The sequence below is a fragment of the Aythya fuligula genome, chromosome 5 (genome assembly GCF_009819795.1).
Source record: "Aythya fuligula isolate bAytFul2 chromosome 5, bAytFul2.pri, whole genome shotgun sequence".
Taxonomy (NCBI): domain Eukaryota; kingdom Metazoa; phylum Chordata; class Aves; order Anseriformes; family Anatidae; genus Aythya; species Aythya fuligula.
Genome location: NC_045563.1, coordinates 52,858,262 through 52,876,726, shown reverse-complemented (window position 1 = coordinate 52,876,726; position 18,465 = coordinate 52,858,262). Strand labels below are relative to the sequence as shown.

Sequence of the window (18,465 nt, the reverse complement as noted above, 5' to 3'; positions counted from 1 at the left end):
TTTAAAGTTTGGCTGTATTCTGAAAAGAAAATAGAAGGACTTTTGAGTTTCCATACCTGCTATTTCTCAAAGAAATGTGTTCAGTTTAGAAGTAAAAGAAGGTTCCTTCTCCTGCTGTTTCTTTGAATGTTCAAGCTGAACTTTTTCCTCTGGCTTTTGCCTGTTACAAAGGCATGCTGCCCTAGATTTAGACCCTTTAAAGCTAAATCTACATTTGTTGAACAGGTGTGATGTTTTATTGTTATTTTTTCCATGATCACTTTTTTTCCCTGTAGCTTCACCTGGTATCTGTTTGTTACAACCTTAAAGCAGAAACAGTGATTGGTAATTCTGGTATATTTAGTTAGCTGAGATAATCCCACAGGTTGTCCAGTGTTAAATTTCAATGGCTCTTCTAGGTAAAGCAAACAAACAACAACAGCAAAAAGCAAAGCAAAGCAAACCAACAAACAAAGAAATGCACTAGAGATTTAGAAGGAACTAAGTAAGACTTCTGAAAAGAAACTTTTTTCCCTCTAGTAAAAGCAACACCAGCAGTATACCAGTGTCACTCCACTGCCTGAAAGCAAGTGCCTGTGTTGATGAAGGGTCAAACAGAATTCACTTCAGTCTACTTCCCTTAGCTGTATTGGCTCTGAATTGGTATCAGAATAAAAAGCCAGTGGTAGCCTCTTTCTGTACTAAAATCAATAAGCCTAATGGTCACCACATAAAGAAAATGCATCTGTGGCTAAGCCTGTGCCCTCACAGAATCTCTTCACCTTGGAAACATTAGTGGATTTATTCCTGATTTTGCAAGGTTGATAAGAGGCTATAGGTTTTTTGTTTTAATTTCTTGATGGGGGAAGCTGAGGCATAAACAGAGTATGAGATGCAGCCCTTATGCTGCATTGTGAACTGAGACTTCTGGAATTTCTATTTTTACTTCCCTGTAGCATCTCTTGTTCCTGAAGGCCTGAAATAGGCACTGTCTCAATATATGCTGCATATGCTCATATACACGTCTCTATACACTACCAATAAAATCTGTTCTGAGAGCAGCGTACAGGCAACATGCAGTCAGGGAAGAGATTTTTTTCAGCAAAGCTACTTTGTGTAAATCTTGTGGGACCTCTAACTTTTATTCATTCACTCACTATTTCATTTTGAGCCTTCCTTCCATGTGAGACAGGAATTTTATGTAGCCAAATGACACAACTGGAAATCCTGACATTGGTCACCAGAGTGAAATGGTGCTATGTACAAATCTGTATGAATATTTGGAGATTGTGGATGTTTGGGGTAACAGGATAGAGCCTGCCTGCCCGGTTTGTACAGGAATGTCACCCTGAAGTAACTGAGGTGGTTTATTAAATAATTCTGTTGTGAGTCAAGTGAGTGCTGGTTACTAAATGGTCCTAGGACCAACTGTGCTTCCTTGGGACTAAGGACCTGATTATAGTTAGGCTTGATGCTGAGACTTATCTGCAACTGTCTTCATGCTCATAAATCAGAGCTTCACTGTACTTCTATCCCTTCAATTCCCTTCTCTCCCATAGCAGATCTTTCATGTCAGTGCTGAGCTTTTCTCCCAGGCTCCCTCTCTCCTGCAAAGAACATTAATTCGTGAACTGTTATTAGAATGAATCTGCCCTAATGGACCTGTTCTGACCAATGTATTCGTGTTTGCTTCAAGCAGTCTCTGGTCTATTTTAATTACTCTTCTTTTGGTAATTACTGTCTCTGTCTTTACGCTCCTTTGTTCTTTCCCTGTTTTGCTGATTCAAGCCTTTGAAAAGAGGTTTTTCAATTTCATAAGATCAGATAGAAGTCCTTCAGCTCCTCGATGAATTGCAGTTTCTCTTACAGCAAAATTGTCCAGTAGTTCACAGGAAGGAGTATCCATCACTTCTATTTACAAAAGTTAGGCTTCTGTCATTTTGATAGGGGACAATAAGTAAGGACAGATAGCAAGAGCATCTTAGCAGAAGTTTATCCTCAAGATCAAAGTCTAAATGACATGAAAGTATGTGTCATAAATTTAAATCCTTTAATCCTTCAAAAAAAAACAAACACCTGTGTAACCTCCCCTCCTGCTCCCCCCCCCCCCCCAAATAAAAGCTTACCATGCTAAAATTCTAAAAATATTCTTATAAAATACAGATGTTTGCTGTTCAGATCTAATTTAGGTTAAAAATTGAATTGAACAACACTGGATAGATTATTGGACAAACTGAAAAACTGGACAAAATATGGACAAGATTCCATTAAAAACTTTAACTGATCTTCTATTGTCTATCTTTGTATGGTGAATTATATATAAATATTCTATTATAATGTGCTTCTGAGAGTTAATGGTGTAGCCAGAGTGTTGTCTGAGGGTATGATGTTATTCAGGGCATTTTTATGGGCAAGAAGAAAGAGACTACTGTTTGTTGTATGTAGATTGTGGTCAAAATGGATAAATGTTAGCAGGTACAGCCCTCAGGTGATTCATGTGGAGGACGCTGATGATATTTTCAGAGTCACACAGAAGTGGAGCTTAGATAACTGTGATGATAGAGATAAATGCCTTTTTTGAGCCTTGTTTTTGTTGGATGATACTATATCTGTGACTATTACTATGACTTCTATTACTACTTCTTGTAGAAGCCTAAATAAAAATATCAGTTCAGGAAAGAAACCTTATAGCCATTGAGCTGGGGATTTTAACACTAGCATTGTAATTAAAATACTGTACTTTGGAGAAGTAGGGGGAAGGCAGAAGACTTGGATTAATACTGAAGTTTCTACTGCTCTCATTGGTAGTTATAAACCAATGAGACCATGTAGTGAGTTGAAAACTGTTTTGTTTTGTGTGTTTTATTATTATTATTTTAGGGAGTAGGCTGAGCTTTGCATCGAGGACAGATAACCTTGTATCTGGTCACCACGATTTTTATTTTATCTTCCTTCTTTTTCTCAGCTACAGAGTACTGAGCTAGATAAAAACTTGCTCAAGTATGGCAAAAAATAGCTTGCCAATAATGTTTTTGCTTGATCAGTATTGGCACTCCCTGTGCAATAGCATCCGTTTTGTGTTCTTTGGAATGTCTACATAGAGTGTGGTTGGGTTTTCTTTGTTTTCATCTTATTTTCTAATGATTTGCTCTTTATTTTTTATTCAGCCAGAAATTTCTGGTTAAACGTTTAACCTAAACAGTACTGCTACATGGTCTTTTTTCAATTTGTGCAGATTTTCACTCTGATTAATAATTTTATCTCCAAATCCTGTGTAATGCAGGTAGTAGACACTAGCAGCCACTGTGATTGCACTCATACTATTTCCACTCCTGCCTGTGTTGCATCACGTTTGAAGTCTAGCCTTTTCTCTGGGTTACACCGTTTCAGATTCTAGTGCTGAAGTATTTGTGCTACTCCTTCATTTTTTTTAAAGCCTTTTTGTACAGTCTTGCTAGCTCCCGCATAAAGCTGTTATCTGCCAGTTGTCTCAAAAACTAATTTTCTGGCAAGGAAAGCTGTATGAGAACAGGTTATTTGCTTTCTTTGAGTCTTCAGTATTGTATCTGTTTACAGATGCATAATCTCTAGAGAGCTAGCAGCTGACCAAGACTTGCTAAGGGAACAGGCTAAATCGTTTTCCTCATTTAACTTACAGCTTTCTGGATGTCAGAAAACATCACAGTGAATTATATTTTGGTATTGTTGTTTGGAAATGTTTCTAGATTTTGATAATCCTTGCCATGATTTTTGTTATCAATAATTGTGTATTATGCTCATTCTCTTTATTATTTTTTTTTGTTGTTGTTGTTTCTTTCAGTAATGGGAGTTTTCCTGCAATCCCTCAGCTACAAACAATCATTCAAGTAGCTGATACAGTTTCTGTTGAAATGTCTGAGGTAGTCAGTACCGTACCAGTGGCATTCATAACCTCTGATGTCCACTAAATGCGATTGCAAACAGCCCCTGTTCATGAAACTCTACGTGCCAAAATCCGTTTAGCTGTTCTTTTAACAGCCCCAACTGCAGAGTTTTGTTAAGCTTGGCTAAATAAAATCTCACTCCCCAACCCAGTGTAACTAGGTGGATCTGTTCTAACAGCATTATTGGAAAAAGTATTTTTGTATGCTTAACAATTGCTAGTTTAAATGTACATTTTCTTCTGAATATTCTCCTTTCTGTCCTACCGCAGGTAGGTTTTGTATGTTACCATCTATAGCCTTTGACCACTACATCGAAAGGAAGCTACATGTGCTGAAAGAGAGATGTTTGTGTATCTCATTTCCTTGTGGATTATCTACTTTGACAGTAGTTAAAGTAGAAAACCACCAGAAAGCACATAGAAAAGCTCTGAAAAACAACAGGAGAAGTATTGATTAGGAGCAACCTTCCCTGACTCCAGTTGCTCTGCATCATTTTTAAATTGAAAAAAAAAAGTTCAGAGGGATTGTAAGAACTGAAAATGCTGACCAAAGCAGGAAGGGGAGCAGATAGGTTGTGAGCAAACTGAAGCTGATAAAGAAATATAGGAACAGTAAGTGTCTGTCTGGCTTACTCAACCCCTATTTGGTCTTGCTCAAATTATCATTAGAGACTGAGCTTTTGTAAGAAATGTTGTAAAACGGTCCGTTGTGCTAAGCTACCACCCAGAATTTAAGAATCTTCTGTATAATTGGATAAACTTTGTCTTTAAAGAAGGCAGAATTTTTGCTTAGCTAACATTACGGGTACCCAAAGAGTGGTGCGTATGTAATCTTGGTGGCCAAGTCTCAACATGGTTGAGACCTGCAGCAGGCAGGGGAGGTACAAAAGCTGTGGCTGCTGCTTCATGGTTGTGCTTGAGGCAGACTAATAGGGGCCAAGGTGCATTTGGAGCTGTAACGCCCTTCCTGTTTTATTCTTCTTCTACTGCAGACCACTGTTGCTATAGTGCTCACATTCCTCAAACTTTAATCCATATATTTTCTTCTTTTTTTTTTTTTTTTTTTTTTTTTAATGTAAAACTTCAGTGACCACAGTGTCGTGTTCTGCTCATGTGCTTGTTGTTACATGCTACTTTGCAGTCCCAAGTACGTATACTGATCTCCTTATGTTCTTTCTGTTCAGCTGCATGTGTGGTTTTATTTGTTGTTTTGTTTATAGTGCAGAATGAGTTCCATAACAGTTAGTGGGTGTAGGCCTCATGTCACAGATTTGTCATAGCTATGCATACTTCAAAACGTACAAGTCATGGGTTTCTGTCAGTATTCATAAGAACTGTGGTCGTGCTTTATTTTTCCTGGCTCCTGATCCATTGAGAATAATTTGATCCTTTTTATTGTTTCCTTCATTTGGAGTTACAGTATTAATCAAATATTAGTTGTCTCATAGGCACTTGTCTGTTCTGCTGCTTTCCCACATTATGAATACTTGAATGCAAAATGATGTTGCTTTTAACCAGAGAACAAAATGTTGTTGCTATATATGGCTTTTTCTTTTCTGGCTTGTTTTATTTAACATAGAAACAGAAGCCGTCTTTTGTATTACAGAAAGTTTTATTGCTACTGTACAGTAATCATGATGAAGTGCATGCTTTTTATTATTAAAATTTCAAATTTTTTGAGTAAAATATATACCCACTCCTACCTGAGATTGGAGGACAGCCAGTACCTCTGAACAAAGACACTTGATTCCTGGTATGTCAAAGTACTTTGGAGAGACCTCAGCAGGCTTCCCACCACTGCAGAATGTAGAGAGAATGAAGCATTTCCAGTACTGCTGCTCTGGACCCAAGAGCAGCTTTTGTTGAATTAGAATTTAGGACCAGCTATGTGAGAATTCATTTACTCAGTAAATTAAATGCTTTTATGTGAGCCTGGGTATATTTAGAGCTTGGTTAAGAGGCTCCCATAGTAGTCTGAATACTTTTTTTTCTCCATCCTATCCCTATTGTCATTAATATCTATAAATCTTAATTGAAGTTACAGAGCTGACAAAACGTGCTAGTCTGTAGTCAGCTGGGATGAGAAGTGGCTCTGGTCCTAGGCCAGCAAAGGAATCAACACTACTTAACCAGTTCCAAGTGCACAGGATCAGTGCTTTCATGTTAGAAAGAAGATGGTCATACCTCAGAGTTAGTTAAACATGAGTAAGGAGGACAGATGGGTAGAGGTGTCCAGTGCTCAGACACGCTGTGCATGGTTCTGAATATGCGTCCATTGTAACAGGCCAGCTGCTTTTTATTTAAATGCTCACTTCTCCTGGCTGCAGACTAGTTTGCTGAATTAACACTTGGAGAAATGAGGATCAGCGTATGCAATCACTGGTCGAACAGTGTCAAAGTAGATGCCAGGGAACTGCAGAAAATACTTCATTACTAATGATATAGGATTAATGCTGTTTCATTTTTTTATTGACAAGTTTGGTGATTGAGGTGCCACAGGCAAGATTCAGGTATCTCTGCAGGTGTGCATATGTGTTTCGGGGTACAGCAGTCCTGCAACAAATATCCCACCTTGACTTTTGTGGTTTTAGCTAACACTTTGGGTCAAGAATGCTTTTTTGGACTAATTCTCATCTGTCCTCTGGAGCTCAATTTAACTTTTACAGCAAATACCAACTCTGGTCTGCTTCCTGCTCAGAGGTGTTTGCTGAGGCTTCTGGAGGTATTAAAAGCTGCAAATCTGAAAAATATGAAGGCTTGTTTCTTTTTTCTCCTGTTTGAACTTATTGGGACACTGTGCAGGCTCCACTGACAGTGGGTGCCCTCTTTCTGCCCCTGGCTTTATCACACACAGGGTATGTTTTATCTCCTCCCCTCCCTGGTGTGGCTGAAGGCTTTTGCAAGTCGCTGCCATCTTCCTGAGGACAAAAGGCTCTAGGGAGAAACATGCTAGACTGATGAGGAGAGAGAAAGAAAGCTTTTAGATGCTGTGTTTTCTGTCAAAGAAGGAAAAACAAAAAGAAGCTAGAATAAGCAGGAAGAGTCTCCACAGACTTGACAACTGAACTTTGGAATGAGCTGTGAAGTGCTTTTTAGCTGTTCTGTGCATTGGTGTTTAAGATGGCAACTGCCTTGAAAGCTGAGCACTCTGTTTCTTCTAGTGTTCACCCAGAGCACTATAGAAGGCATGAGGGGAAAAAAGCAGTAGTCACCCTTTGCTTCAAGAAATTAGGGCACTCAGGCTTAATCAGCTCGGGTCTTCTGCTTCACAGTAGAGTGCCATTTAAAAGTGAACATACAAAAAAAAAAAAAAAAAAAAAAAACTCTCAATCTTACACCTGGGATGAGAAAGACTTGAAACAAATTTCAGAATTTAAACGATCAGTCTCAAGGACTCTTGGAAAAATATTACTGTATTTAGGTTGTCCTGGTGTATGAGTTTATAAGTTCATGAACTTAATTCATTTAATAATGTTTTTTCTCTCTGACTCTGCCTTGTGATGCTTAACAATACGAAGAGTTCCCATGTAGATTGCAAATATACTACTGCAGCATGCTGCATGTTTTCTTTGTCACGTTAGTCAAGATCTTTTCCTTAGTCTTGAAATATGCTCTATGTTTTATCAGGGCTTGACAGACTTTCCTTTTTTTTAAACCTTTTTATTATGAAAATGATTCACACCTAATGCAGCCCTAGATTCTGCTGCATTATAGTTTTGTCTAATGCTTTAAAGAGGCAAGCTTCCACACAATGAATCCACAAAAGTAAGTACAGCTATTGTAAAAGTGCACAGATTATTCTGTTTAGCTAAGAGGGAATGTAAGGGTTGATTTGGTTGTGGGACTTATTTTTATTTTTAGGTCAGCATTTAACTGTAATCCTTGCTCCCCACCCACTTCTTTCTGTCCTTCAGAAAGAACAGTCATTCAGTTCTGTTTGTCTGGAACTTTGTAATAATGGAAAAGTATAGTTCCTTCTACAGTGAAGTGACCAGTTCCTTTCAGTAGCAATATAAATCCAAAGTAAGACAATGCACAAGAGTATTACAACCAACTTAGTAGTATAAGGATGCTATTAACTTTTTTTTATTATCAATTTCTAAACAGAACCAAAATCCAGAGCATGGGGAGTGCACCACTGAAAGGTGAGGATGTGGTATATGAGGTGTGCCTAGAATTTCTGTGGGGTTTGATTTTCATTAAAGCTAGTGTGATGTATTATTTCGTGTTTTGCATCCTAAATCAGGAGTTACTTGTGCTGTAATTTGAAACTTACACTCTTCTGTCAAATGTGACAGCATATAGATTTACCAGTGGTTTGGCAAATATTAGAAGTGTTCCTAGAATAAGAACTTCGAGGCTGAGAGTGGCAGTTGAATTACCCAGATTCAATGAGGTTAAGGAAGCTGAAGGAACTTTCTGACTCCTTTCTTGTAAGTGATTTTTGTAAAGAGAACTTTTTCCTCTGCCATTGCTATCCTTGATAGATCTGTTATAAAAGTTAAATCATTTATCAAAACTGCCACAGCTCCCATGACCCATAAAAGAAGGACTATCAGACCTTAATTGCAAGAGCTGTGTAATTTCAGAACTTCTCTTCCCTTGTTCACCTACTCTCTGACCTTTGTGTCAACTTCTAATTTCCTTCTGTAATTGACTCTGTTTCTAGTACAGCAAACTGTGGCAGCAGACGCATCTTCCTAATACGGTGGAAGATGGAAATAACATTGTCAAATGTCTAGCAAATTTACTTATATCTATTTAACAATCAAGCTTTTGAGGGAAAAGAAAAGAAACAAAACAAAGTACTAGTCTTAACAAGTTTCAGCTGAAAAAAGGAATGAGTATCCCTAAATCTTGAGGTTTTGGTTGTTTTTGTCTTTAATATGTAGACCAATAAGGACTTTGGCCCAAATTTGAAGATAATTAGGGCTTTAGGACAGCCATTTGGCTCAAGACTTGCTCATTCCAGTCACAAGGAACACAGCTAATAAATTGAGACGGAGCCCAAAAAGGGGAACTGGAATAGGCTCTGAGTATATTGTGTTGGGAAAAATTCATATCCAAGACATGTGCAGTAAAAAAGCTTCTACAGTGAGCTCTACCTTGGTCTTACTGTAGAAACATAGGCAAAAGTGTACTTACTTTTTGAATTGGTTTATATATACACTAAAATAAGTAGAACAAAAGTTAGCCTTTTCTTTAGGTTGCATTCAGCTTACTTTTTAGATTTATGCATGCAAAGATTTGAAGTCACATTTAGTTCTTGTTCATTCTTTGTACTTCTCCCATTTGACTAATAAAATTATAGAATGTTGTACTCACAGCTAAAAACCTCTCTTCAAGACTAAAGATCATTTAACAGCTCTATCTTTTTCCAACAGGTCTATCCTCCTCTTGTAAGATATGTACGTCAGATCGAAATATAGTAAATATATTCAAGTAGGCTCCATTAATGACTGGAAGTTTTCTTAACAAATGGTAACCATGTGATTAAGAAAGTTAGGCATGTGATTAAAAGCCATGGGCTTGAAACTGAGATACTGCAGAGGAAAGTGTTTTAAAACAGGAGTCCTTAGAAAAATCCTGACAGTTAAATTTCAAAAGACTGAAAATCTGAGTATGAGGATGAATCGTAAGGTAAGAACTCCATGGATTTCTTTTTGTCCTCCTTGAAGAGACTTGTTCCAGCACTGCCTTCCCAACATTTCTTGCAAGTCACTGTAGTTACTGACTGATAGAGAAAATCGATTGGTTGTGTGTATTCATAAATGCCATTTACCTTATTGGTTAACCAGCATCACTAAGCCAGTAACTATAGCGCACACAAAAAAATGGACTTAAGTTCTAAGCTACTCCACTTAGAAGTAATGTTTAAGTAAATGAGTTATCAGTTCATAAGACAATGCTCTTGGCAATTATAACAACTGCAAATGACTTATTGTATATACTTTGTATATACCTAGCAGCTACAAGAAGAGAAAATATAGACGGTTCATTCTTGTGGAACTACAACTGAACAGGCCCAGTTTTACAGGACAGAAGAAGAAAGCATGATATCAGGTAAAGAACTTTTGTAACTTTTCATGTTCTACTTATGCCTGGGTTTAGGGAAACGTACCCTCATATACTGTGTCCACTTTAGACATTGTACTGTTTTCTATTCCGTAAACTTTTTCTGCAGTCTACATTTCCTGTCACTTGTTATTAAAAACGTTGAAGACTCTTGAGAGTAGATGCCCAAGACTAGATCTTTCCTTGAGTGTTTGAATCAAGAAGGAGATATGCCTGTGTAACCTATTCATAATTCAAGAACAAAATTAATACCATAATTTCTGTTTTTATGTATAGATGTCAATAGAGACTGAATAGTCTGAATGGTGAAAGTGAATAAACCCCACCCAACTTTTTGCTCAACATAATCTCTGCCTCCACACCACCACCCCCAAAAAGTTTTCTGTAACTTGCTCCTCATTAGCCACAGAGAGAGTCCATCATATTATATGTGTGTAGGAAAAAGTGGGAGCCTGTAAATACTACATAGTCCTATGGTACCCATCAAATACAGGACTCCTTACCTTTTCTCGATTTACTCTGTCTTGTTTTAAAATATGGTAACTGAAGGGGCAGCCTTTTGGACTGGGGAAAGAACAGGTTGTTTTCCAAAGTTTAGAAGGCTGATGTATTATTTGCATCTGTCCCATGCGCAAGTTAGTTTGGTTTTAGCTAGGGACTGCTAAAATAAGCACTGGCCTTCACTTTCTTCTCTTTAATAACTTTTCTATCTTATGTTATTTTAACCTTTTCAGGCATGGGTTGGGGGTATGCATCCATCTAAGAAACAAGTCTACTTACCCTACTTTCTATGCCTTCACTTCTCTTCCTTTCAAGGGGTTAGAGGTCAGCAGGCACCATCCAATTGAAAACAATCGTCATTTGAACAGCAGCAACAGCTGGAGACAAGTAGCCATCACTGCTGAAACAGCTTCCTTCTGACTGGCGTTGAAACTGCTACTTATCAGCTAGATCACTTCGAAATACTCCCTGATCTATGAAAGTAAGTGAAAAGTACACATCTACAGAATTGTCTAAAATTTCACACATCGGTGAATATTTTGCACTCCTCCATGCCTGGCAAGACAGAGTTACTATCTCAGAGAGTATTTTAAAGAAAGACCACATAAGAATAGTATTGAAAGAATAGAAACACAATCCATGTAACTTGTCAATACAGTAAGCAGCAAAAACAAGCCTTAGATGTTGCTTGTGTGACTACCAGAGTACAGGAAGTTGTTATGATTTAATAAGCAACAAAAAAGTGAGTATCTAAGCTAAAGCTGTCATACCTAAGAAACTGGCCTGCATGATCTTTACTTTCCTTAGAACAAAACATATTAAAATTTTGCTAGAATTCAGTAATGGTACCTACCTTTTCTTGAGATTTGGTGTGGGGATGGTGTACTTCTATATCTAAAACTGTCGTTGATACCAACTTAATATAGGTAAGCACCTAGCATTTGGGAGTATAGTCCACAGCTATGCCACTTAACATATATGCAGTGTTGTGAGACTGTGCAGAATTAATTGATAACCTCTCCTGATGCAAGTGGCTCAGCCCTAGAGGTGTCTGCCTCTCTTCATGCATTCAAGGAATGCTACAGGGCAGAGTACAGACAAGACATTCAGCTTAAACTGAAATTGCACAAGGTGACTTTGGATATAGGAGCCTTAATTAAGAATGGTTTTGTCCAAGATAAAGATGTTTCCTGGTATGTACAGCATCAAGTGCCATTGTTAACAAAAAATATTTGGTATCAAAATCAATGAAGACTTGACAAAAGTCTAAAGAGAAAAGAGCTGACTCTGAAATCATATTCTAGATACAGAGGATGCAGCTTTATATACTTTTGCATCCTGAATCTTTTGTCCTTGCTTCCAATCCTTTGCAGTACCTAGGGGAATCCAGAGATCTCTTCCCTTAGAGATAAATGTTTAAGTGATTAATTAGCAAAACTCCTAATTTCTCAAAAAGGCAAGGTTTCTTTAACCCTTCTGCAAATGTTAGACTGACTTTAGGAAAAGGAGGCTTGGTCCTGAGAGTTGCATCATCCACAGGCCTACCTGCTTTTAATTTTTTAGGAGACATCGAAATAGGGAGAAAATAGGAGAGGTTTCAGTGTGGGTAGATCTGCCTCCCCTAGTATGTCAGAGCAGAATCCTTATAAGGCTAGTGGCTCCTTGGAATCATAAAATGATGTTAATTCCAGTCTCTTCCTGGTCTTGCTCGTTGGCTTTTCTCCCAGTTACAACTAAAACATGATATTGAAGGCACTTCTGGAATTCAAAAGGAAAAGAATAATAATAGTCGTTCATTTTCAAAAACAATGGCAGAGCTTTGTATGCCTGTCTTTTATGTGAGGTGTCTCAGATTTGTCCACTCCAAATTCAGAATGCTAAAAGGTGAACCAGGTAGTGTGAAAGAATGATTCAAAGCAGTGGACAGGCAAAGAGCTATCTGTCCTCTCTAACCTATATATTCCACTCATAGCAACTAACACAAGTTCTGTAAAGAAGCACTACACAACTATGGTGTTCTGTTTTGAGGTTGTGTTTTTGAGTACTCCAAATACCAAAGCTGTCCTAGTCTTTCATACTGTCCTCTACATGAGCTAGTTCTCAAGCAAATATCTTCAAAAGCTAAGGTATACTGTTTAGCAAAGGCAAATAGGTTTAACAGGTAGAGTAGGAAAAAGAAATTTTGCATTATGTTTCAGAGTGAGTTCAAGATCTATGTGTACCACATTTTGTAAATCTTTTGTCTACATCTATATTTGTCTACACTATACAAGTCACACTTTAATAGCATAGCGCTGAGAGAAATGGTTAAGAGACCAAGTTTTGATGCCTACTTTGTCTCCAAACAGGTGACAGGAGAAAGAGCATAGAAAAAAGAAGGTAGCAAGAAAATAATAGAAACATAAATAATAAATGTATTCTGTAAATGTCATAAGAAAGTATCAGAAGCACTGGAAGCCACTTTAGTGAGCTAGAAACATGCATTCACATGCCAAGCTGTGAGTCAGGTGAGATACAGCTGAAGAAACAGATTTGGTAAAAACTCAGATAGAAGAGGAGAAGTAATGCTATCAATGCAGAAATAGGATGCATGCTTTGTCCAATATAATAGTGCCTCTTTGGCCTAAATGAAAGGTAGACATGATAATTAGATGTGGCTTGAGACATGCTGGGTAAGCCATGCAATGGGAAATAGCAGGAGAAATTAGTTTCTCCAGGGAACACATGATGTGCATTGGTCTAGCTAGGAAGCCTTGATTCTTCACTTTCTTTCTTTCTCTGCTTATAGCGCAGCTGCTCCCAGCTGTCAAAGAAAACTGCATAATAATCTCTAGGCATATCACAATAATTACTTCACATTTATTGAGGTAAGTATGAACTGACAACCAGGGAGTAGGTTAAGGTTTCTTAAGCAGACAAGAGAAAAACATTTCACATTCAGCCTAGAAAGTGTTTTTGCTACTGCAACTAATGTCCAGTCTAGGATTAGTGTAGAGACTTTAAAGTGTTCTTTCTCTACGTACAGAGAAAACACTTACCTGACCATATGATCAGAAGATAAGCAGTGATCCAGAAGGGGCAATAACATTTGTCTGTTTTGCAGTTATAGGCTACAGCTTCATACACAGGCAAGGCATTGCATCTATCCCTTCTGTAGCAATGGAAAGCCATTGATATCTAAGGATGGAAAGAACAGTTATCCAATACCTATGGTAGTTACACACAAAAACAATGCATTACTATTTTGTACTGCAGTTTTAAAAAAAACATATATATGAAAAAGACAGTATAGTTTTAGTTAACTGAATATCAATTTTTGTTGTTTTGGGTAAATACTTAATTTCTCTTAGGGATTCTTTGTAAGCATTATTTATTCCTAAAAATCAGTGGTATAATTAACAGGGACTGACCATTGTGATAGAATGTGATAATTAAATCGACACAATCTAGAGAGCCCCTACAAGAAACTGACATTTTTGATAGACAAAACAGCAAGAGAGGCCCTATCCAAGGCAGAACAGGTAAAGAATTTCTCCTTCCTAGACCACAATTTACTTTCTTCAGTGCTAAATTTCTGTAGAAGATTTCTTTAAACCCTCAACCTTTTGTTCTTCTCTCATTATTTCCTGAAGAATTTTTAAGAACTCCCTTGGAAATATCATATCTAAACCCTTTTTAGATTAATAGCTTTTGTTTAAATAAACTTTCCCCTTTTCATTAAAATCACTTTGCTCTTGTTAATTAAAACCAACCTTTAGAGTATAGTAGTGATTACGGACTGATATTCTTCTCTGCATACTGAACTGGGACACCTACTCTAGTTCAGAGTGCTATAAAGACTTACAATTTAACTACAGTTTAAATGAGTTCTTAAGTCTTTTGAAATAGGGAGAACATTTTTTAACTACAACTTGCTAAACATTTTGCTGTAACTTCTGTGAAATAGGCAGTAACTAAGGTGCTAGGGACTCATTTTCTCTACTCTGAGATATCATGCTCCAAAGAACTTGAATGAAATGTGAAACTGGTTGTAAAATCAGTCAAATGGCCCTGAAGGAAAATTTATTCTATTAATAGATGTAGCTGCCATACAAATAGATTACTTTCCCCTGTCAAGAAATTAACTTTCTAGTTAATATTGCTTCTGTGCAAAACCAAACTGTACAATCCTTGTAAAACTAGAATACTTCTTGTCAGAAAAAAAAAGTATTTTATGTAAGACACAGAACTTAAAGCAATTACCTAGCTATACTAGGAAGTCTTGCTTCTGAACATGGAAACTAGATGAATGCCTTAAATACTGTAACTCATGCTTTAACACAAAACCTTGCTGCTGACTTTCATTAAGTGAGTGCATGTATGCCAGCAAGGCTTACAGTACATGGGTGGGGGGGGAAAAATTAACATCAAGCTCTTATGCTGAACCAAATGGTAGAAATGCCGCTTCAGCTCTATTTTCAGACTCACCCTGCATATAATCAGGCTCATCTTATCCCTAGCTGAGGTCTAAAGATACTGAACATCAGAAGTAAAACATTCAAAGTAGAAGCTTGATTTCATATGCTTAAATTAAGAGCATGGAAGAAGATGCTTGTATTATGGGTATGGCTAGAATATCAAGGTATTTCAGTTTAGGGCAGATAATTAGTGGATGGTGCAAGTCTAGTCAATAGAGACACTACCAGTTCACAAGAGTTAAAGATCCTGTCTGTTTTGTACAGATTTCTTTAACCAGGTTTACCAGCTAAGGTAAAGGGAAGATTTTTTTTTAAAAAAAAAAAGAGGGGAGGTAAAGGGGATCATATCCCCCCAGTAAAGTTGATAGCGTATCCACATATGCTCTGATGTGGGAGGATGGCCTATGGCTAGGTATGAGAAAGAGTTTGGATAGATAACACCGTATTTCCCACTCCTTTTTCACATTTCTGTGTTTTCTCTGCCCCCTGCCATTCTGGAAGGTCTCAAGGAATTGTCTGTTCTGGCAATTAAAACAGTAGGGTGCAAGTGCTGTACCGCACTGACAAACTGAGTGGCCTTGAGCAAATGCCCTGGGGAACTCTCCAAAATGGCATCCTGTTGTGTTTGTCACTAATTAAATGCAAGTGAAATAGGCTACAAAGCACTAGGTATCCAAAGCAGCAAAGCTAGGAAAAAAACATGACAAAGTGATCTGGGTAGTGGTCTGCAAGTGTCAACTTTAAGCTATTATATTTTATGGTAAGGGAAAGACTTCTGTGTTCTGCTCTACATTCTTTGCTAGGAGTTTTTAATGAACAGATTAGCAGAAGGAAGTTGAGTCAGGAGGCAAAAGTGAGAGCAGTCTAAGGTGAAGATGATCATTCATTTCCCTCACAAGCCCTGTTTAAACTGTTAAGACAACACTCCTGCACCCCCTGAAAAATAAAACAAAAACAAACCACCACCTCTTGCTACTCATCTACCTTCTAGCAACTGTGTTGTCCTGGCTTAGGAGTGTGTTACTAGTTGCTGTTGCAAAGCAAACAGGGTCAACCCCTGTGCTGTACTCACGTTTACAGTAGGTGCCAAATGCTGCACAAGTATCAGAACTGGTTTCATTCAGGAAGTTTCCAGCTGTCACAGTTCCTAAAGAAAGAGTAGAAAGCAAGACTGACTTTACAGCAAATAAATACAGACTTCCCCCTGCCATCCTTCCCTAGTTTTATTAGTGCTGAATCTTACCCCTGCAAAATTTAGTGACTGGTTTAGGAATCATAGTTTCTGGACGTTGGGAATTGGGCCTTGGTGCTGCTCCTGTTGCCCTAGGGCTGGAGCAAGCTTCTTATAGGAATTCTTCTGACATAGAGCTAATACCATGGGATCCATTTAAAATGCCTAAATAGTCATTTTCCATTCAAATTGCTAACTCCTCTTTTTTATTAGGTATGCTTTCAAAAATAGCTTTGTGTACGACTAAACAATTAATCATTTTTTAGTATAGGAAAGAACTTTTTAAAATATAGATACTTACAGCCTAAGCAGTAGTTTTCACTTAGAAATGTGTTTGCAATATGTTCAGCTTCTTCACTGAGACTTACTAGAAAGTGGAAATACAGACTCATTTATCACAATCTGAAATTCTAGTTGTTTCTTTAAATGCTGATTTTTGCAAAGGCTTTAATTCCCCATATGGAGGCACTAAGCACCAGCCCATTTTGTTCCTGGCAAAACTGGGGGAAAAGCTTATTTCAAATTTCTAATTAAAATTCTTTCTTGCTGCATAAGGAGCCCTGATGGGATTCCTCAGGGTAGTTGGATGGGTTTCTGATTGAATTACAAACTGGCCTGATTGTGTGAATATTTCATTTAAATGTTCTGAACTGAAAACAGCAATTAGTGACAACCTGAATAATAAAAAGCACTACTTTACCTTCAATCCTCTTTTCTCCCACAGTTGATTCAAATTAGATGCTTAGTCACTAGAAAAACAACAAACAAACAAAAAATGAAGCAGGAGTCAGCGCCTGGGAAGAGAAGTCAACAACCACCACCCGAAAGCCAGAAGTACTGCGCTTGGAGGCGATGACTGTGTACATGACACCATTGCTGCAGAGCTGCCATCATGAAGCATGACTGTGCTCCTGATCTTTCATTTATCCAATAACCTGTGCTAACTTTGGTTTTGATCCAATCTCACCTCAGGTAATTTCAGTATACATTCTCATCTTGTATTTAGTGATACTGAGTTTTTCACTGTAGAACCATACTGCCCATAGGTTCACTAGGACAAACTCGGTTAAAAATTCTGAAACAAATATATTTGTGAAGACATTTTTTGGGTGAATTGCCCACACTTAGAAATAGGAATTTTGGCTAGAGCAGTTAGACATGATCCAGCTGTATAAAATTCCCTGGCTGGATTATAAATGCTTGCTAAAGCATACAATCCCTTGAGCTGCTACATAATGTGCTATTCTGGAGGAAATGCAAGAGTTGGAGAGGTGTTATAGCTAAACTAAATGCTGGGAGTTGACAGGACATGCAGTTTCTTTTGACTTGTTCTTGAAAACCACTACTAACAACTATGACAGGTTCTGTATCTGTAGTTGATTAATAGAACTTTTCTGAATGGCAGAAAATAATTTTAATCATTAGTGGAAAAGGTTATCATTAGTAGTGATCCACAATGTTAACCACAAGTTTAAATTGTTGATTTGATTATCATAATTGTAACAGCACAGTGACTAAATTGGGATCAGTTATTAGTAGGACTAATATGCTCCTATTACTGAGTTTTTAATGGCTATATCAATACCCACGGATCAGAATAAAAACTGTCCTTGTGCTGTCACATCAGAAACAGCTCAAAATAAGCTAGCAGAGCTATATTGGCTCAAAGAACAGAGCTAGTAAGAATGACAGGAAATAAACTCACAAATTATTTAGTCTTCTGCAACAGCCACAGTGAATTCACCTGTAGAATGGAGTCAGCACAAAGCATTGCACAAGAATCACTACTACAAGTCTCTGATACAAAGATATGGACTTATTCTGCTAACTGCAAACTGTTCTGGCCCTGTCTGTCCCTTGTCACCCATGAAGAACATCTTTCACTTTGCCTGACTTGCATGGTACTACCTCACAAGCAGATTCTTCCACATAAAAATGAGCTTTCTCCTTACTTAATTTCAAGTGTTTTCAAATTGTTTTTAACCTGAAATGTATCAAAATTGTATTTAAAGATACCATTCTTCTTTTGGAGCTTTCTTCTCAGTTGTAAAACTCCGCATATTTATAACAACAATTTATCATTAAAATTTGAAAAACATTCCGCATGTCTTCTTAATTTTCTTTTTTTTTTTTCCTACAGGATAAACTTTACACACAAATGGTGTTTATAAAATATTTCCCCTCTTGTACAGCTTTTCATGCTTCTATCCTCACAGTAGGAGCAGTTCCCTTAAATGTATTCTGCCTGAATTTCTCATTCTAGTTTAATTTTCAAACAAATTCAAATCTGAAAGTAAAAC

At 37.5% G+C, this 18,465-nt stretch overlaps 1 long non-coding RNA gene across 7 annotated transcripts in view; it reads left to right on the top strand.

Annotated features, from left to right (window-relative positions):
- The window catches only part of LOC116490197, a 70,355-nt gene extending 52,109 nt beyond the window's left edge, over positions 1 to 18,246 (top strand). For 5 of the 7 annotated variants that reach the window (XR_004253339.1, XR_004253337.1, XR_004253335.1 and 2 more), the window contains 3 exons: positions 8,009 to 9,964; positions 10,793 to 10,958; positions 16,890 to 18,246. This is a non-coding gene — a long non-coding RNA (uncharacterized LOC116490197). The remainder of the gene's footprint in view (positions 1 to 8,008; positions 9,965 to 10,792; positions 10,959 to 16,889) is intronic. The other 2 variants (XR_004253340.1, XR_004253341.1) reach the window with 2 other exon arrangements.
- Positions 18,247 to 18,465: the final 219 nt, after the last annotated feature.